Here is a 22,152-nt window from a genome sequence, read left to right as displayed (position 1 = left end):
TGCCTCTTTGACCATATAAAGCCCAGTAGTTCAACGAATTTTTTTTCCATTTATCTTTATTGCATATTCTATGGAACAGGCGAGCTATTGCCAGAGGATTCAATACCTATTCTGTGCTTAAATCTAACCATGAGTAAACCCATGTCTTACACAAACATATGCAGATTCTCCATCCACATTTATATTAGATATATCTCAAACCCACACAGGCAGACATAGACATACACAGACAATTAACATGTAATTGTCTCCCAAATGCAGACATTTGGAGTAAGGTTTAGCACCACAAGCTAACATCCATGCTTGTTTTGCCTGGGTTTTGGGGTTTTTCAGTAGGGGAAAGTAGAGTATGGTAGAGGGTGGATGGTGCAGAGGCCAGAAGCCTTCCTATTCATTCTAACAAGAATCTAAGAAGTGGAGGGGGCCTGCTTATTTAAAGAAGGCTCCCCAGCTAGCTATTCGTGATAACCCACGGCCATGGAACCTCTCACCGATCGTACCTCCTCCCACCCTATCCTCCTGTAAAGCACCCCCATTTTGTACACCCAGACACTCTGAGCAGCTGTTTCCCTCCTTCCCCAGATGCCAAGCACAAAGAACTGGCCAAGGCACAGGAGTAGCCTCGAACTTCAGAGGCCCACCTTTCACCCTGCTGCCCTTACTCTGGTGCACAACTTGCACGTGGAGACAAACTGGAACCAGCCTCACAGGGTGCGCACCGATCCTAAGAGGTGGACACCCCATCTAAGCCTCAGGCTCAGGCACCCTGATATCAGTCCCCGGAGGCTAAAGGGGTCCACACCTGTTTCCTAGGCCCGACAGACCGGCTACACACCTGTTCCGCCGGGGGGGGGGGAGGGGCATGACACCCGCCGCCTAGGCTCACAGTCGGGGGAGCGGGCGCGCCAGTCCCTCAGCCTAATTGCCGCACGACTGTAACAGGACAGAATGAGGCTTGCAATTACAGTCGCAAAGTAGATAGGGAACTGAGGGGTTACTGGCCCTTTGCAGAAAGGGAGAGATACACAAATACATCACCGGAGTCACTGGATTTAGTGATACCCCAGCCCCTTCCAGGTTTGGAGCCAATAAATCCCTTTTTACTTAAGCCCATTTGAATTTTCACATTCATTTGGAACCAGTAATTGGAAATTGCCCGACCCAGTTCCGGGCCAACGTACGACACGCCCCTCCACTCGAGAATCAACCCCGCCCGGCCCGTGGCTCGGGTCCGGTTAGCCCGTCAGGGGCTGCTCTGTTCGCTCCCCGAGGTCGCGCCGCTGTCGCGCGGGGAGGAGACGCCAAGGCTCAGAGACCTGTCGCGCGCTCTCCTCCTATCCTGAATACGGCCCCTCAATCCTGTCTCCTTCCACGGGCCCGCTCTCTAGAAACTCGTTACCTGAGCTTGCTGCCATTCCGGCCCTGGACCGCCGGCCCACGTGACCGCACCCTCTGCTCTAGCCTCACGCACGCGCACTACCTACCACTGCGGGCAGCGCTTCCGCTTTCCTCCTCGCACTGCTCCCCCTCCTGGGCTGTCCGCGCCTCTTCACCACGCCCCTATTTAAAGGGCCAGAGATACGCCGTCTTCCCCACTACGGAAAAAATGGGTGATTCGCATCTTGAGGACCAAGAGAATGGAAACGTCGAAAGAGTAGCGCAGACAAATAAATAGCAGTCCTTGAGGTGAGAGGAGAAAGCTCCTCCTTTAAGAAAGTGAATTTACTTGTAGCCAGCCCAGAAGGGAAGTTGATTCCCTGCCTTTTGGAGTTTGCAACAGTAAATTTTTTTTAACTTTTTTTTAAAAAAGATGAACTCAGAATTGCCTATTTATTTTGTCAAATAAGTACAATAGGCACACACATACTAAAATACCAACTATTATCTTGTAATATATCGTCAGTGTTGCTCCCCAAAATAATCTTAACACCAAAAATACAGGAGAAACATAGTCTCAAATAAAGGAAACATCTGAAAAATGAAGAAAAACGTATGCTTATTTCTCTTATCGCTCCTGAAGAAAGGTGAAAGCTTTCAGAACAGATTGGTTTCTAGAGTCATCACTGTAGGTAACATTAGCCCCAGGACACAGATTTTAGGCCTGCTGGGGGCTATGGTCAAGAAAACAGGAGGAAGAACACCAGAAGATACTCTTGGAAGGAGATACAGAAAATATTCGGTTGGGCAGACATTTTTGAGCATCAGCTAGGTTCACTAGACTTCTGGGCCTTCAGAAGACCCGAAGGTGTTGCCCTGCCCTCCAGGTATTTATTTTCTAAGAATTCAGTGTACAGACATAACAAAATACAAGGCAGGCTGTTTTGAGTAATATAAAGAAAGACATTGAACCACCATTTTCGCACAGACAAGGGGAAAGGGTGAAACACTCAAGGAAGGATGCGGTATCTTGTCAGGGCCTTGAAGGATTTCAGTAGCAGAGAGCAGGGAGAATGCCTAGCTGAGGGAAGGGTGGGATCAAAGGCAGTACAAAGCAAGTTTGGGAACTAGTTATTGGCCTGATGTAGCCGTGGTGTGGCCAGTGGCTTTCAACCTTCTTTTAATCATCCCTCACAGTAAGATATACATTTCAGGCCAGGCGCGGTGACTCATGCCTGCAATCCCAGCACTTTGGGAGGCTGAGGCAGGTGGTCAGGAGTTCAAGACCAGCCTGACCAACATGGAGAAACCCTGTCTCTACTAAAAATACAAAAATTAGCCAGGTGTGGTGGCATGCACCTGTGGTCCCAGCTACTCGGGAGGCTGAGGCAGGAGAATTGCTTGAACCCGGGAGGCAGAGGTTGCAGCAGTGAGCCAAGATTGTGCCATTGCACTCCAGCCTGGGTAACAGAGTGAGACTCCGTCTCAAAAAAAAAAAAAAAAAAAGATACATTTCAGCCATGGCCTAGTATAAAAACACACACAGTATACGCATATGTGTGAGTGCGCATTATAGATAGATAGATAGATAGATAGATAGATAGATAGATATGCTGAAACAGTAATTGCCCTTAGAGTGTACAATGCAACTTGGTATTTTCTATTCTATTCTCTTTTTTTAAGTGCTGGTTACTGAATTCATTTCAGTACTCAGTGATGCAGAGCAACCCATAGTTTGAAGACACTGGTGTAGTGTGTATTAGAGATGTGGTGGGCTATGAGGCTGGAAAGGCTGGGACCAGACCCAGGAAGACATTGCACGCTAAGCTGGGGTGTTCTGCTCTTCTGGTAAGAGTCTCCAGAGGAACTTGAGCAGAGGAGTGGCAAGATGATAGCTGTGCTTTAGAAGGCTGGAAACCAGCCTTTGGTTCTGAATATCACATTTTTCTAGAAAAGCTATTAAACTAGAGACTGTCTACAGAAGGATAAGCAAGCTGGTGAGACCAGAAAGCCTGTGTGACAGAGAACTTTTGAAAGTATCCAGAGGAAAAGAAATTAGCAGAAGTAGGGGAGAGCAGGGTCATAGGGGCGAGCAGTGGAAAGGTAGCTATTAGGTTGGTACACAAGTAATTGCGGTTTTTGCCATTACTTTAAAAAACTGACCCTTTTGAAATATCTCTGCAACACTCATAGACTTATTCTGAATAGCTGTAGAAAGAAAGCAAGCCTACGACCTGTGTATGGACGTTGCAGAGAGGCAGATTTCAACTTATAATAAAGAATATTTTAGGATGGTCCAGACTGACTCTGAGACCTCTCCAAAGTAACAGCCCTTTTATGTACCTCTGTTCACAGCAGGAAGTAATGTCAAATGCTATCCTTTCCAGGGCTGTTTGCCTTAATAATAATTTAAAAAAAAGTGTGCTTATTGTAGAAAACTTGGAAAATTCAGGAAATATTTTAAAATAAAGCAGAAATTACCCACATCCCAGAAAAAGGCACTTATAGTTTTGGCTTATCCGTTGGATCTTTTTCTTTGTATATTTACATTTTTGACATAATAGAACTGCATAGAATATTTAGTTGTGTATTCTATATATTTATAGGATATATAGTTAATAATCCATCCTCTTTTTTTCACTATTATATCTTGAGCACTATCCACCATCACTAAAATTGTTCACAAATATTATTTGTCATGGCTACATAATTATTAATGATATAGTTTCATGTATTTCATTATTCCACTATTTTTGGACATATACAGGAGTTCCTATTTTTTACTGCTAACAAGAACATTGCCATGAATATCCTTATACATTATCTTTGCCCACATTTTAAAATTATTTCCTTCCTTAGGCTAGCAACCTGTGAGTGGAATTACTGATTCAAAGGCTTTGAAAGCTCTCAAGTCTGTGAATACCCGTGGTCAAACTGCCTTCCAGAAATGTCAGGCCAGTTTTCATTCTCACCAGAAGCTCTCAATGGTGCCCATCACACGTACCCCCACCGGCATTTATTTTATCTTAAAAAAAAAAAAGATTTGCCAATATGATAGATGAAATGGTCTCTCATTTTAACCTGTATGGCATTACTATTGGAGTGGAATATCTACATAAATTTATCAGCCCTTTATAATTATTCTGGGAATGCAGTTTCACTGCTGGATTTGTGATTGCAAATAGTACTGAGTGAATTGTTACAGACTTGTGAGGAAAAAAAAACAGAGAATGATGTTTAAAATAAATGATGTGGTCACACCAAGTTACAGGCAAATTATATTGTGGTGTGCTGCACTAACAAAGGGTAGTGGGAGAATTGAGTCATCACACAGTATTACAATATTCATGTGAATATTGGCTTCAGCAAAATATCATTCCTTATATTAAATCAAAATTGTAGATTTGCATTTCCTCATTTGGTAGTATTGTTTGTATTCAATTTATTTTTTTAGTTTTATAGATGCATAAAATCTATAAAAATCAGGAGCTCTTAGTTTTGTGTTTGCATATATACATACACATATATGTATGCAACATTATAAAAAAATATAAGCTAACTCTAGATATCTGTGAGAATCTTTTCCCCTTACAAAGGATCTGAACAATATCCAAGTTTGAGAAACAGTGATACTGGAATTTCTTAAAGTTTCATTTGTACTTATCTAAACACAGGTATTGAGATTTTTTTGCAAGGCAAAATTTGCATCAGCTTATATATTGGAATTTTTCCATATAGAATAGTGTAATGATTTTCTTCTTTTTGGAAAGAGTACCAAAAGCTCTACTATGTTTGGGGTTCAGAGAGTATGTTTTGACTTAAAATGTACCATTCATCAGTTAACTTTCTACAGGTCAGTAAGACCTAGACAGAAGAATGTTTGTGTTTACTAAACTTGTAAGTAAGAGAAAGCAGTTGAGCAGATAGTGATTACAATGGAGCTTTTGTGAAGTGGTCTTAAGAGAAATTAAGCCAATGAGAAAAAAAGTTGCATGTGAGCTCTCAGAGCCTTGGGAAGCAGTGAGGGCTGGCCTGCGGGGTGCACAGGAGCTAGAAGAGGGCGCCACTGAGGGCTGCCACAGTTGGATGGTGTCCTTACACCGGCTCTATTGCTTCCAGCTCTCCCCAAGAGTGAAGGATGCAGACCTCGACCCAGACATCACTATTACCCCTGCATCTAGAATAAGCCACATCTCTTCTGAAGGAAAAAAATGTCTGTACCTGAGAACAAAAGGCAGAGAATAGGAGATGGATGTCTTTGTCATTTCTTTTTTGCTCACAATCACAAAATAAACTGGCCTCTTTTCCTTTTTTAAAAAGGGAACTTGTTGGAGCACAGAGAACTTTTAGGGCAGTGAAATGATTCTGTTTGATGCTATAATAATGGAAACACCATAAATTTGTCCAAAGCCACAAAATGTACAACACCGAGAATGAACCCTAAGGTAAACTGTAGATGTGGATGATAATGATGTAATGATGTGTCAGTGCAGGTCCATCAGCTGTAACTAATGTAGCACTCTGGTGGAGGAGACCATGTGTGCCTGGGGCAGGCAGTGTATGAGAAGTCTCTGTACCTTCCTCTCAATTTTGCTGTGAACCTAAAATCACTCTAAAGAATCAAGCTTATTAAAATAATTTGGCCGGATGAGGTGACTCACGCCTGTAATCCCAGAACTTTGGTAGGCCAAGGCGGATGGATCACCTGAGGTCAGGAGTTTGAGACCAGCCTGGCCAACATGGCGAAACCCCATCTCTACTAAAAATACAAAAATTAGCCGGGCGTGGTGGCACCTGCAATCCCAGCTACTCAGGAGGCTGAGGCAGGAGAATCGCTTGAACCTGGGAGGCGGAGGTTGAAGTGAGTCGAGATCGTGCTACTGCACTCCAGCCTGGGTAACAGAGCGAGACTCTGTCTCAAAAAAATAATAAATAATAATGATTTTAAAAGCCAAAACCAAAACCTGATGTACAGGGTTTTTAATCTAAAAATCAGGAGTCTTTCGTTTTGTGTTTGCATGTATACATATGCAAACTTCATTGAGTCAAAATGTCCAAGCAGGCTGGAGAGGCATAAAATTGGTTCTCTGTAAGTGATTCAACCTAGTCCAGCTGTCACTCTCATGTTCCCTCTGCCTGGAGTGTTCCTCTCTCAAGATAACCACTTGGCTCACTCACTCACCTTCTTCAGGGCTTTGCTCAAATGTCACTGCATTAGTCAGGGCAATAAATACAAGGAAGATGAGGAGCAGTTCTCTTCTCCACCCAGTTCTCGGGAACCCAGTTTCTTTCCATCTGGTGACACTGTTTTCTAAACACATGGCCTCTAAATGCTCTCAGGCAGAAGAGAGGGGTGCAGAAAGCCCACTGACTCTAAATTGCCTTGGCCTGAAAGTGACATGCGCCCCTTCGGCTCACAGTCCATTGGCCAGCACCAGCCACCCAGCCCTGCTTTATTACGACAGAGGCCAGGGAGTGTAGAGGAGCACAGAATTCTAGGGAGTATAGCCGGCTTCTGCCACAGTCACCTCCGGGAAGTCTTCCCTAGCCACTCTCATCCTCCCCACATTCTGTCACCACTCTCCTATGCTTTATTTTTTTCTATAGTACTTGTCATCATCCAACATACCATATGTGTACTTATTTATCTGTTAAGTTTCTGTCTTCCCCACCAGTACATAAGCACTATGAGAGCAGAGACTTTTGTCTAGTTCGTTTATGGTTGTACTCCTTGCATCTAGAATAGTACCTGGCACAGAGTAGGAGCTCCATAAATTTGTATGACATAAATGAACAAATTTTGCAATGACAGCCTATATTTGTGTGTGAAGGAGGTGTCACATGCATGAACCTGAGAATGCTTCCAAAGTCAGGATCGAGGAATAAAGATCTCCCTTACAGCATACTCCAGCATTGACTGAGTACCTATTATGTGCCAGGCACAGTGCTTGTTGCCAGGAACACAAATATGAATGAAAGCCAGTACCTGATCCCTAGCCAGGAAGACAACACTAAAAAACACAACATTTACAAGATCCATGATAGAAATAAATTATGGAAGCTCAAAAGGCCAAATTCTCCTGACCTATAGCAAGTATCATGTTTTATATCCAAACATTACTAGAATAGCAACAAAAAAAGAGGGACTCAGGAATCATAAATTGCTTCCCAAAGTCGTAAAAGGAATAGTATCTATATTCTCTACCATTTTGTATTCTCAACAGCAGGCTGGCTTTCACTTTTCATTCACTCATTCATTCTAATGCCTTCCCTCATCCCTCTTTCTTTCAGCCTTAGGAAAAAAAATTTCTCTTTCTAATAATTTCACAATTCCAGAAATGTTATCATTTGAAATCTGCTTATTTTGTCTTCCAGCCCCACCCCTGCCACTGCTCCTGTACTCCTGCAAGCAAATAATCACATCACTTATCAGCCTTTTGAACTTAGAACTGGGCATTCTGCCAGAACTCAATAGCAAGAAGAGGGTGGAGAGAAATGTCCAGGGCTAGGATCTGGGCTTTAAAGGGGATCCTAGGCAGGACTGGGCATTAGACAAGGACTGAAGAGGACTGAGCATTAGACAAGGAAAATGTCAAGGAAAGAGTAAAGAAGATGCAGAAACAACTAGGATATCAGAGGCAAATTTGACCTATTTCGCCACTTTGCTTGGACATAGCCTTGTTTACATGAAAGGGTAACACAAAAAGAGGAAGGGTTGAAGTCAGCTGAGAATGAAAGACAGTTCAAAATCATCACGGTGTCAGGGCCCAGACTCCTATTATCTCATTGTTCCTCCATGTAGGGCCTCAGTCCTCAAGTCTGTTTTATCGTCCAAGACGTCTGTTCCAACTATCACATCCATTTTCCAATTAGCAAGGAAGAAGAAAGGAAGAAAGAAGGTATATAAGTTATCTATTGCTGTGTAACTACCCAACAAATTAGAAGCATGAATCAATAGCATGCATTATCTTATAGTTTCTATAAGTCAGGACTCTGGTCATGGCTTGACTGGGTCCTCTGGTTTGGGTCTCTCACACGTCTGCAACCAAGGTGTTGGCCCAAGCTGTAGAAATCTCCAGGCTCAAATTGGGAAGGATTTTCTTCCAAGATCACTAACATGATTATTGGCAGGATTCTGTTTGCCACAGGCTGTTGGACTGAGGGTCTCAGTTCCTCACTGGTTGTTGGCCAGAGGGCCCTCAGTTCCTTGTCACATGGGCTTCTCCATAACACAGCTCACAGCATGGTAGCTTGCTTCATCCAAGCGAGCAAGCAAGAAGAGCCAGCAAGAATGTCAGGGAGATGGAAGTCACAGTCTTTTGTAAGTTGATCTTAGAAGTGACTTCTGGCCGGTCATGGTGGCTCACACCTGTAATCCTCGCACTTTGGGAGGCTGAGGTGGAAGAATCACTTGAAGCCAGGAGTTCAAGACCAGGCTGGGCAATACAGCAAGACCCTATCTCTACAAAAGATAAGAAAATTAGACAAGCATGGTAGTACATGCCTGTAGTACTAGCTACTCTGGGGACTGAGGTGAGAGGATAGCTTGAGCCCAGGAGTTTGAGGTTACAGTGAGCTATGATGGTGCCACTGCACCCGGGCCTGGGTGACAGAGCAAAGCCCTGTCTCTAATAAATAAACAAATAATTTTAAAAAGAAGTTACTTTCCATTGTTTTATGCTACCCTCTATCTGTTAGAAGTACAAGCTCCAGCCCATACTCCAGGGGAGGCAACTACACAAGGGCATGACTTCCAGGAAGTAGGGTCACTGGGAGTTGTTTTAGAAGCTGCTGGCAAAGAAGGGTGTGCCCACTCCCTTTAATTTCTGAAACTGCATACACCAGTCCTGCTTACTTACCATTGGTCCATTTCTAGCTGCAAGGAAGGCAGGAAAATGAAGTCTATATTCTGGATAGCTATCAGTCTAGCTAAAATTTATGGATTCAATCCTAAAGAACTGCAGAATTCTGGAGGGTAGAAGCCTTAATTGTTCTGTATGCTTCAGGGCCAGCCCCAGACATTGAGGAGGAGAAAAATAGGGCTGGTTAGAGTCATAGAATCTGGGGTTCAAATCCTGCCTCTGTCACACCCTATATGCTGAGTAAATTAAACCTCACTGAGTCTCGGTTGTATGCTCAGACTAAATTAAATGACCTGTGTAATGCATCTTGCACTTGGTACATTCTCGATATGCCTGCAAAGTCTATTTCATAGGTAGCTTTAATATCTCAGAGCCTTGGCCGGGCGTGGTGGCTCACGCCTGTAATCCCAGCACTTTGGGAGGCCAAGGTGGGCAGATCACAAGGTCAGGAGTTTGAGACCAGCCTGGCCAACATGGTGAAACCCCATCTCTACTATAAATACAAAAATTAGCCAGGCGTGATGGTACATGCCTGTAATCCCAGCTACTCAGGAGGCTGAGGCAGGAGAATCACTTGAACTCGGGAGGCGGAGGTTGCAGTGAGCCGAGATCGTGCCACTGCACTCCAGCCTGGGTGACAGAGCGAGACTCTGTCTCAAAAAAAAAAAAAATTTCGGAGCCTTTTAAACCCGGCTGTGACAGCCAGTGAGCTTGCCATGTGACTCCATGCCATTTACCCAATTTCTTTGGGCCCCAGCTTCCTGTCAGGAAAAGATAGTACCAAATCCTACATATCTCTTCAAGTTGCTGAAAAGATAGCATGTGATCATGTCAATGATTCTTTTTTTAATGTGAAATGCCTGGCAAACCTAAGGTGGCATTAGTGGCCACCAAGTGGCAGTGGGGAGCAATGGGCTTGGGTTATGGCCCATGGCCACCAGATGGTGCTGGCATTCAGCAGATACCTGGTTTTGCTGGGAGCCTTTACAAGGAGCCCCAGGAGGCCAGTGCTACCCTTCATCTCTAAGATGAGAGAAATGAGGCCTGGGGGTGGTAGTGGAGGGTACAGAGAGTGGGGGTCCACACAACAGGGAGGCCTAGAGCTCAGGTTTCCTGACTCCCAGCCTGGGGTGGCACATCCCTACCCAGTAATGATACCCTCACATCCTCTCTGGAGTTGCACTGGAGACCAGTGTCCAGACCAGTGTCTTCTTGTTCATAGGTTCACCAAAATTTAAAAGCCTGCAGGATGTCCACAAGTATCATCTGTCTCTCTGGCTGTATAGCGCAGTGGTTAAGAAAATGCTTTTAGGCCGGGCGCGGTGGCTCACGCCTGTAATCTCAGCATTTTGGGAGACTGAGGCGGGCAGATCACTTGAGGTCAGGAGTTCACAATCAGCCTGGCCAACATGGTGAAATCCCGTCTCTACTAAAATACAAGCCAGGCATGGTGGTGCACGCCTGTAACTCCAGCTACTCGGGAGGCAGAGGCAGGAGAATCGCTTGAACCCAGGAGGCAGAGGTTGCAGTGAGCTGAGATCAGGCCACTGCACTCAAGCCTGAGCGACAGAGTGAGACTCCATCTCAAAAAAAAAAAAGAAAAAAGAAACAAAGAAAAGAAAGAAAATGCTTTTAGAGTCAGGAAGATCTCAATTTGCATCTGCATATCAGCTTCCTCACCTGCAAAGTTAGGATAATAATTTTTACCCCATAGGGTTGGTATAAAGTGTAAGTTAAATGAGACAAAATATGTGACTACAATAGGTAACATCAATTAGTGCTTATAAAGTGCCATACACTCTTCTAAGTAGTTTACATGTATTTAATTCTCGCCATTACCTTTTGTCGTATATACTGCAGGTGTTACTAAGCCCATTCTACAGAAGAGGAAACTGAAGCATAGAGAGGTCGTAACTTGCCCACACTCATAGTTAGTAAGTGGAGAAGCCAGGATTTGAATCTCTCTTCAGAGCCCATGCCCTTAACCATATTTGTTACTAATTGCTTGACCCAATATGTCAATTATGCCTGATAAATGACAGATATGGATCCACAGGGCCAAGCTGAGGGTTCTTGCTTTAGGGACAGGAGTTTGGAATGAGCAAAATAACCACACTGCACCTGCACTTTCAGAGTGGCAGGAGTAATATACAAGTGAAAGAAAAATGTTAAGTACCCAAGTTAAAAATAAAAAGGTAACAATAAAATGTTAAAATTAAAAAGATAACTGAAACAAAGCAGCTGGGATAAAAAACATAGACTTTAGAGACAAAGAAACCAGTGCTTCAATTCAGATCCTGCCTTTGGCTGGCTATGGGACCTTGGTGAAGTCGTTTAACCTCTTAGAGTGTCCATCTAAAAATTAAATCTAATACCCTACCTTGTAGAATTACTGTAGGTGTTAGAGACCATTGTGGTTAAAATGCCTGTACACATTATGGCAGACATTTAATTTTTATGGTTCTTGTTATAATAGATAGATAGGTAGATCAACTGCTGGCTGAAGAGGATTCAAAGACGGTAAGCTGTTGTCCCTTCCCTCAAAGAACTTGTATAGCAGAGCGATGGATGTTCATACCATAGGTGCCTCAGGAGAGGTGAAACATGCACATGCCATGAGCTTTAGAAAGGACAAGATGTTTCTCTAGCAGCGGTAAATTGGAGGAGGTTTCATGGGTATGATCCTTAAGATGAGTCTTGATGGAAAGGAGACAAGGAGTACATTCCAGAAACGTTATCAGCAAAGGTAAGGAGGCCAAGAAGAGCTGGGTTTGTCTGGGGAGTAGTAAGCATTCCAGGCTGGAAATGTGAGTCAGGCTGAAGAGTGTGGCAGCAGGGACAGGGAGAGAATTTCTGGTTAGACTTGGCACATTTAGCCCATGTGTTTGACTCTGTTCCTACAATGACAGTAAAGTAGTAAAGTCTAAACCCACAAGAACTATCAGAACAAGAGAAAAGACAACAGCTGATGGATGATGTCAAAGAATTTTGGAAGAAAGATCCCATTGGATGAGTATTAACTGACTTAGCAGATAAAAAAAAGCTGGCTGCAGGGCAGGCAAGGGGCAGAGATGCTTTCAAAAAGGAAGCCAATTTGACATGAAAAACAACAAAAAATAAGAACGGAAGAGTTTAGAAAATGGAGGTATGGGTAACTGTGAAGTTAATGGGATGGAGTGGGCTGCAAACATAAGGATGAGCTGAAAGTCAGCTTCTCCTCTCCAGCCCTGGCAGTCAAACAGCTTTGTTCATCCCACCCTGCAAAACACAGGCTTAATCTCTGGAGAGGCTGAAGGAGAGATTCTGGATCTGGGGAAGGCACAAGGCATGGAAGATGAAGAGGTAAGGCAGCATAGAGAAAGCAGGATGATCAAGTGAAAGTCTCATTCTTTTTTTTTTTTTTTTTTTTTGAGATGGAGTCTTGCTGTGTCACCCAGGCTGGAGTGCAGTGGTGTGATCTCGGCTCACTGCAACCTCTGCCTCCCAGGTTCAAATGATTCTCCTGCCTCAGCCTCCTGAGTAGCTAGGATTACAGGCACGTGCCACCATGCTAACTAAATTTTTTTGTATTTTTAGTAGAGAGGGAGTTCCACCATGTTGGTCAGGCAGAAGTCTCATTCTTGAGCAATGTGATCACCCACTCCTTCTGATGGGAAGGGAAAGAGGGGGGGCCCAGAATTCTGGAAGCCTGGCTTACATTCTAGAGGAAAGAGGCTGGGGAAGGTCCTGCTGGGTAAACTGACTGGCTCAAGAGAAAGACCTATTGATAATGGCATTGGTTGGCACTGGTTGGGGAATCCCCAGTAAAACATTAGCTTCCTACCTGATAACCTTAAGGTGCGGCCTGCCACCAAACCAGCCCTGCCCCAACACGCAGAGATTTCAGTGAGCTTTTCAGTGCCTCACTCTTCAATATGAATGGATGGTGAGGAAAGGAAGAGAGGATCTAAAGCAAAACCCAGTAGAAGAAAAAGGGGGAAGAAGAGGTGGAGAAGGGAGAAGAAGGAAAGAAGGAGGGACAAAGGGAGGGAGGCAGGGAGGGAGGAAAACTCAGGCGAAGCAGAGACAATTCAGAGAATTCACTGCCATTTTAAACGGCATATTTAATATCCTTAGAGGGCTAGAAAACCATTGAACCCAGGAAACAATATCAGGGGCTATGGGAAAAAAACCTTCAGAGAATAAGAATGGGCTCTTGGAAATCAAGATTGCTAAAGTTTTAATATTGTATAGGTTTAGAAGACAAAAAACTAGAAAATCTCCTAAAAATAAGGCAAATAAAGACAAAAAGAATTAATAAAAGAAAAAGATTAAAGCATCAAACAATTACTCCAGAAGGCTCAATGCCAGAATAACAGGAGTTCCCGTAGGAAGAAACTGAGAAAAGTTTGGGGAATAATTACCAAATAAATTCTTTGAAAATTTTCCAGGATAGTAAAAAAAAATCACATTAAGGCACATCATTGTAACATATCAGAAATAAAGAGCAGAACCTTGTAGAGAGGAAAAACTAGGTCACCTACAAAGGATTGGGGTTCAGAATACACTGGGAAAAAATGCTGGAATGGGCATGAGGGATCTTACTGGGGTGCTGGAAACATTCTAAAATTTGTTTGTGGTGATGGTTGTAGAACTTGGTGAATTTAAAAGTCTTTTTTTTTTTTTTTTAAGATGGAGTCTTCATATATTGCCCAGGCTGGTCTCAAACCCCTGGATTCAAGCAGTCTTCCCACTTCAGCCTCATGAGTAGCTAAGATTATAGGCAGGTGCCACTGCACCCAGTGAAGCCATTAAATTGTACACTCAAAATGGGGAAATTTTATAAAACTCAAATATACCTCAATAACATTGTAAAAAACAGAATTCATAAAATTAAAAAATTGCAGAATTAAATATATAAAGCATTTCAAATGCAAAAATGTATAATCATTTTATAAAGTAGCTAATAAAATAATACATGTGTAAGTATTAAATATACTTTTCAAATAAATTACTATGTAAAGTAAAATAGAAACAAATAAAAGCAGGAGCTCCAGAAGGAGGAACTGAGAAAAGTCTGGGGAATAATTACCAAATAAATCATTTAAAAATTTTAAAATCATTTAAAAAATTATTTAAAAAAAAAGAAGCTAGAAGACAGTAGACAAATTTCCACCAAATTCTGGGAGACAATTTTTTTTCTAGAATTCTCTAGCAAGTCAAATTGTCAATAAAACATGAACAAAGTTATTTGCAGACATTCCAGATTTCAAATAATTTGTCTCTGATGTACCCATTCTCATAAAAGACGTGAAGAGAAAGTAAATCATGAAAGAAGACATCGGACACAGACAATAGGGGAACTCATATAGGAGAGAGAGGGAAAAGAACTTTCTAGAATGATAATGAAGGGAGCCCCAGGATAATAGTTGCGTAGCAAACCAGGAAAGCAACCAGTCCACATTGGAGCAGGAAAACTCCAGGCTTCAGGAGTGGTTTCCAAGGAAATAATAGAACATAGAGATAACATGATTTATTTTACTATATAGAGTTCTACTCTATAAGAGAGTTGGGGACAAATTAGTGATAAGTACATAGAAAACTAAGCAAAGAAAAGAAAGAAGCTATTATTAACTCTAAGGGGAAATGCTTTTTTAAAAAATATAATCCTAGTTTATGTTGCTCGGTTGCAAGCAATATTTACATAGTCATAATAATGTATATACTGAATGTTGATTTAACTAAAACCCATGCTACAATGATATTAAGAGAATGTGTTCAGGGAAAGAAGTTGGCAGGAAGGTAAATCCTCATCTTCCTATAAGGAAGTTATCTTAGTTTGGGTTTCCCCAGAAGCAGACTCTGAGACTTAAGTAGTTTATTTGGGAAATGCAGGGGACAGCTTGCACAGGGAGTTGGGAAAGTGATGTAGGGAAGGGAAAACAGCCAATAAAGAATGTGTGATTAAGCCAGGCACAGCTGTGGGCGATTGGAGCTTAATCTTACTGGGAAAACTCTGGGAAATGGGGCAAAACACATGCTTTGGAATTATCGCACCCAAGGGGGAGGGAGCTGAGGTATTTATACTCCAGCTCCTGAGAGCCATTAGTTGAGGACTGCTAGGATTGGGGGAGATGGCATATTAATTTCTAGGTATGTCTAGTCTGTGAGGGCAGACCCCAGAAGCTTTCAGATACAGAGATGCAGCCCCCGGCAGTTAGAAGTAAGGAAGAATGCTGCTTGGAAATGTCTAAGGCAGGGATGTCCAAACTTTTGGCTTCTCTGGGCCACATTGGAAGAAGAATAATTGTCTTGGGCCACACATAAAATACACTAACACTAACAATAGATGGTGAGGAAAAAAAAAAAAGGCCAGGCGTGGTGGCTCATGCCTGTAATCCCAGCACTTTGGGAGGCCAAGGAGGGCAGATCATGAAGTCAGGAGATCCAGACCATCCTAGCTTACACGGTGAAACCCCGTCTCTACTAAAAATACAAAAAAAAAAAAAAAAATTAGCCAAGCGTGGTGGTGGGTGCCTGTAGTCCCAGCAACTCAGGAGGCTGAGACAAGAATGGCGTGAACCTGGGAGGCGGAGCTTGCAGTAAGCTGAGATCGTGCCACTGCACTCCAGCCTGGGCGACAAAGCAAGAGACTCCATCAAAAAAAAAAAAAATAAATAAATAAATCACACAAAAACTCAACGTTTTAAGAAAGTTTACAAATTTATGTTGGGCTACATTCAAAGCCGTCCTGAGCCACATGTTGCCTATGGCTGAAGGTTGGACAAGCTTAGTCTAAGGCATACAGATGGGATATTGACAGCATCTTTATTAAAAATCAATAGATAATGTCCAGAATGAAAAAATCTAAGATTACCATTTACCTCATTTGAAAAATGGAGGTAAATACCTGAAGAAACAGCAAAAAATGTTGCAATTACCTCTAAGGAGTAGTAATCACAAGTAAAAAGAAATGACACAGGGAGCAATCTGTTTTTTCATTATATACTTAGTAGGACTATTTGGTTTTAAGTAGTACATATGAATTATTTCAATAAAAATAGCATTATATTTACAAAAAAATGAACACACCAGTGCAAAGGAAGATGGGGTCATGATCTCAGGCTAGGACAAGGGCTGCAGGAAGCCAGACCCAGCCTCAGTCTCAACTTCAAAACTGATATTCACTGGGGTCTCCAAAGCATTAGGCCACAGCAGGTGGATGGCCATTATGGGCACTGTGCCAGCGGGCGGTCCGTGTGGTCCAGGAGGATTAAGAACGGTGGTACCACTTACAGGCACAGCAAGGTCACGGGGGAGGACTGGTTTGGGAGGAAAAGGTGGTGAGGTCGCTTTGGGACATGTTGACTTGAGGTAGCTAGCAGGACATCTGAGAGATATCCAATGGGCAGCTCAGGAGCAGAATCAGGGCCTCAGGGAGTTTCTGGAAATTGCTCCCAGCAAGGTACTAACTAGCAGATGGTGTGGGAGTCCATGGAGAAATCAAGGAGACAGTCAAGCGAGGGAATTCAGGGGCAGAGTCTTGACACATGAGGGTGAGACAGAGGAGATAGTGAGAAGATAAGAAGACATGGTGACAGAAGTGTGGAGAGAAGTGTGAGGTCCGGGATCAGATTTCAAGAGTGCTGTTCGCCATTGTCCAAGGCTGCTGTTCTGTCAGGAAGAAGGAGGTGACGAAGAAAGCCCTTGCATCTGCCTGCACTCTGGGGTGGCAGAAAAACCTCTGCTTGAGGAGTCCAGCGACCTCACTGCCGGCCCTCTTTTCATCCTGCACCCTGGGCAAGTTACTCACCTCTCTGGACCTCGGTTCCCACATTACCACAATTGGACAGATAATTACAGACCATGGTAAGCACTAGTACAGTTCAATCCTGCTAAAAAACAAACAACAAAACAAAAAACAAAAAGAACAGAGGCTGGGCGCAGTGGTTCATGCCTGTAATCCCAGCACTTTGGGAGGCTGAGGCAGGCAGATCACCAGAGGTCGAGAGTTCAAGACCAGACAGACCAACATAGAAAAACCCTGTCTCTGCTAAAAATACAAAATTAACCAGGCGTTGTGGTGCATGCCTGTAATCCCAGCTACTTGGGAAGCTGAGGCAGGAAAACTGCTTGAATTCAGGAGGCAGAGGTTGTGGTGAGCTGAGATATTGCGCCATTGCACTCCAGCCTGGGCAATAAGAGCGAAACTCTGTCTCAAAAAAAAAAAAAAAAAAAAGGAAAGAAAAAGAAATAAAAAGAAAAGAAAAAAACAGAAATGCTTCCAGACTGCTTGGCAAAAAGCCACTTCCCTGAATCCTTCATGTCTGCCCCCACCCACACTGGACTGCCCCAGACTTCCAGGTCCCCATGCCAGTGGCCCCCTCCCCCAGACCTTGCTCCAATAACTAAGAGAAGATGCCTCCAGGGCCCTCTCCAGCACTAGACCTGCATCCACTCTGATGGTTGAGCCCATCATATATGGGCTGTTAAATATTTTGACTACCACCCTCACTAATAATACCTTCCCTGCCTACCTGACAGCAACCTGGTGAGGATCAAATGAAATAACAGATGTGAAAGGCCTTTGCAAAGGCTCCAAGTGCTGTCATATATTGGGTAAAATATTGTTTTAACATCAAAATGCAAAAGTAGTGGTGCAGAGAGACGCGGTCACAGAGGGCAGGGACACAGAGCTGTGATGGATTGCAGGGCTGGAGACAGTGAGGGGGAGGGGGAGGGAGGGAGCAGCAGAGCAGAGAAGGGAGGGAGGAGCAGAGAGGCTGCAAACAGCCAGGCTGACTGTGCAGCCTCCATCCCCAAGTCACCATGATGCTGTGTGCAGGACAGAGGAGATTTGAATCCCCCGGGCCCTGCCCCAAACCCAGAAGCCAAATCCAACTCAGACCACACCCTGGGCTTTTGCCCCTGCACCTGACTTCATGGGTGTATGGGGTGGAAACAAGAACATTATGCACATGTTCTTGTTCAAGCTGCTTGATGTGGCTTGTGTCATTGTTAAAAGTCCCAGGACAGCAGAAACCACAGCTATTGTGTGGTTTGTGCCACCTCTAGAGGTCTGACACCTCAGAGCCAAGCCAACATGTGGGGCCTTCCTGTATCAACCCCAGCAATCCTCTAACTCCCTAGGACCCCTACCATCCACAAACGTGTTCAAACACCTTTCCTCATGCGATGCTATTGATGGTAATGCTATTCCTGTTTTACAGTGGAGGAAACTGAGGCTCAAAGAAGTTAAGTGGCTTGCCAGAGGTACCCAGGTTCGTTGGTTCTTTCTTTCTCTCTCTCTTTTTCTCTTTCTTTCTTTGTTTTTCTCTTTTTATTGTCTTTCTCTCTTTTTATTTTCTTTCTCTCTCTTTCTTTCCTCTCTCTGTCTTTCTCTCTCTCTCTCTCTCTCTCTCTCTCTCTTTGAGACAGGGTCTCATTCTGTTGCCCAGGTTGGAGTGCAGTGGTGCAATCTCGGCTCACTGCAGCCTCTGCCTCCCAGGCTCAAGTGATCCTCCCAACTCAGCCTCCTGAGGAACTAGAACTACACATGTGCACCATCACACCTGGCTAATGTTTGCATTTTTTGTAGAGACAGGGTTTCTCCATGTTGCCCAGGCTGGTCTCAAACTCCTGAGCTCAAGCGATCCACCCACATTGGCGTCTCAAAAGTGCTAGGACTGCCACCATGCCCAGCCCATTTTCTTATTTTCTAAACAGACCAGATGGAACTTACTGGAGAGGTGAAGGTAACAGTGTTTGAAAGAAGGAGGATCATTCATTCTTCTGTTTTAATTCAGGCCCTCTAGATACAGGCCCTCTAATACAGATACGTATTAACATATGCAAGTCAATAAATGTGATACACCACATAAACAGAATTTAAAACAAAAATCACATGATCATCTCAATAGATGCAGAAAAAACATTCCACAAAATCCAGCAGCCCAGCTGGGTACAGTGGCTCACACCTGTAATCCCAGCACTTTGGGAGTCTGAGGTCAGTGGATCACCTGAGGTCAGGAGTTCAAGACAAGTCTGGCCAACATGGCAAAACCCCATCTCTATTAAAAATACAAAAATTAGCCTGGCATGGTGGCGCATGCCTGTAATCCCAGCTACTCAGGAGGCTGAGGCAGGAGAATCGCTTGAACCTGGGAGGCAGAGGGTGCAGTGAGCCGAGATCACAACACTGCACTCCAGCCTGGACAACAGAGTGAGACTCTGTCTCAAAAAAAAAAAAAAAAAAAAAAATCCAGCATCCCTTTATGATTAAAACTTTCAGCAAAATCAGCATACAAGGGACATACCTCAATATAATAAAAGCCATCTATGAAAAACCCACTGCTGACATAATACTGAATGGGGAAAATTTGAAAGCATTCTCCCTGATAACTGGAACGAGACAAGGATGCCCACTCTCACCACTTCTCTTCAACATAGTACTGGAAGTCCTAGCCAGAGCAATCAGACAAGAGAAAGAAAAAAAGGGCATCCAAATCAGTAAAGAGGAAGTCAAACTGTCACTGTTTGCTGATGATATCATTGTATACCCAGAAAACCCTAAAGATTCCTCCAGGCTGGGCCCAGTGGCTCATGCCTGTAATCCCAGCACTTTGGGAGGCTGAGGCCAGAGGATCACCTGAGGTCAGGGGTTCGAAACCAGCCTGGCCAACATGACGAAACCTGGTCTCTACTAAAAATACAAAAATTAGCTGGGCGTAGTGGCAGATGCCTGTAATCCAAGCTACTCAGGGAAGCTGAAGCATGAGAATTGCTTGAACCTGAGAGACAGAGGTTGCAGTGAACCAAGATCCTGCCACTGCACTCCAGCCTGGGCAACAAAACAAGACTCCTTAAAAGAAAAAAGTGGGCTAAGGACATGAATAGACAATTTTCAAAAAAAGGTATGAAAATGACCAACATATATATGAAAAAATACTCAACATCACTAATGATCAGGGAAACGCCAATCAAATCCACAATCTGATACCACCTTACTCCTGCAAGAACGACCACAATCAAAAAATCAAAAGATTATAGATATTGGCATGGATGCGATGAACAGGGAACACTTTTACACTGCTGGTGGAAATGTAAACGAGTACAACCACTATGGAAAACAGCGTGGAGATTCCTTAAAGAACTAAAAAAGTAGAACCACCATTTGATCCGGCAATCCCATTACTGGTATCTACCCAGAGGAAAAGACATCATTATACGAAAAAGATACTTGCACAAGCATATTTATAGCAGCACAATTCATAATTGCAAAAATGTGGAACCAACCCAAATGCCCATTAATTAACAAGTGGATAAAGAAGCTGTGGTATATCATATATATATATATGATGGAATACAATTCAGCCATAAAAGGAATGAATTAATGGCATTCTCAGGAACCTGGATGAGATTGGAGACTATTCTAAGTGAAGAAACTCAGGAATGGAAAACCAAACATTACATGTTCTCCCTCATAAGTGGGAGCTAAGCAGTGAGGATGCAAAGGCATAAGAATGCCACAATGGACTTTGGGGACTCAGAAGGAAAGGATGAGAAGCAGGTGAGGGATAAAAGACTACAAATTGGGTGCAGTGTAGACTTCTTGGGTGATGAGTGCACCAGAATCTCACAAATCACCACTAAGAACTTACTCATGTCACCGAACACCACCTGTTCCCCAATGATCTATGGGAATAAAATTTTTTTAAAAAAAAACAATAATTCAGGCTGTCTAACTCCAAGTCCAGTCCACAACTATGACTCACCTGGAACAATTGCTACTACTTCTGCCTGAAGAAGAATTCTCCAGGAGAAACCATTTGACCCTTGTGCCTACTAATTTCAATATTGCTTCCATCTCTCTCCCACCTATCCCATCTTCTGTACTCATCCCATCATGCACTCCTCTGTTTAACAACCTTTAAAGACTCCCAAATCCCCTCTTTGGCATGGCACACCAGGCCCTTCAAAACTTCATCCAAACATCTAGCCCAAGGGTTGCAAACTCAAGTGCCCATAGGAGCAAGATGGGCTAGTTAAGTAAATGAGTGAAAATGGAAGTGCTGGGGAGTGGAGGGGGTTGAGGCCAGCTGGGGAGCACATGTTCATCTGAAGGAGCTAGCAGCTTCTTAGGGCTCAAAAAAGGTGGCCATATGGGAATACATACCTAGCGTTACTTAGGGTTATCTTCTGGTTTTTCAAGAAAAGCCAAAAGTCCAGAGTGTTTGGTGAAATCACTCAATCTTTAAATGTTGAGACAACTTAAATATGGGTATATACTGTACACGCCAAACAACTCACATCCGCAGTTGACTTTGGAGGGTGGGCCGCCATTTTGTGATCTGTATTTTGAGCACTCTGGTCCATTCGCTATTCCCCAAGCACTGTTCAGGTCTAGGATGTTTGTCCAAGCTCTTCCACCTAGAACGCCATCTCCTCCCTCCGCTACTCTTAACCCTTTGGCAAATCCCTGCTTGTCTTTGAAGACTCAAGTCGGCTCTCATCTTCTTTCTGTGACTGCCTGTCTCTGCCTCTGCGCCCCGACCCCAGCTCTAGGCAGAATTAACTGCTCTCTCGCCTGCTTTCCCATGCGCTTCGTGCTAATGTCTAATAATGTCCTTCCTGCCTGGGATCGTCACCAGCACAGCAGAGTGAGGGGAATACCTGTGCTGCTTATCTACTCTGACTCCAATAAACCACCTGGTTTAAGTCCTGGCTCCATCCTAGGTCAAGTTCAAAACCTTTCAATGCCTTCACTTTCTCATTTGTAAAATGGAAAGTAAAGTAGTTTCTACCTCATGGGATAATAATGGGAAGTGAATGTGTATAAAGAGTGCCTTCTATAGTGTTCACTAGGTAGAAGTGCCTGCTTGTATTTTAGCCCCACATACACACACACACACACAAACTGTAAACACTTACCGAG

General features: G+C 43.6%; 1 protein-coding gene across 1 annotated transcript in view; it reads right to left on the bottom strand.

Moving 5' to 3' along the window:
• The window catches only part of VPS8 (VPS8 subunit of CORVET complex), a 262,424-nt gene extending 240,630 nt beyond the window's left edge, over window positions 1-21,794 (bottom strand). The window contains exons 1-2 of the mRNA XM_063602631.1: window positions 21,528-21,794; window positions 1,400-1,595 (exon numbers count right to left, since the gene is read on the bottom strand). The gene's annotated coding sequence lies outside the window, so the exon portion shown is untranslated. The remainder of the gene's footprint in view (window positions 1-1,399; window positions 1,596-21,527) is intronic.
• Between the last annotated feature and the right edge of the window lie 358 nt (window positions 21,795-22,152).

This window comes from Pan paniscus, chromosome 2 (genome assembly GCF_029289425.2).
Source record: "Pan paniscus chromosome 2, NHGRI_mPanPan1-v2.0_pri, whole genome shotgun sequence".
Taxonomy (NCBI): Eukaryota; Metazoa; Chordata; class Mammalia; order Primates; family Hominidae; genus Pan; species Pan paniscus.
Note: the sequence above shows the minus strand (reverse complement) of the source record. Positions and strands in the feature narration are given on the sequence as shown.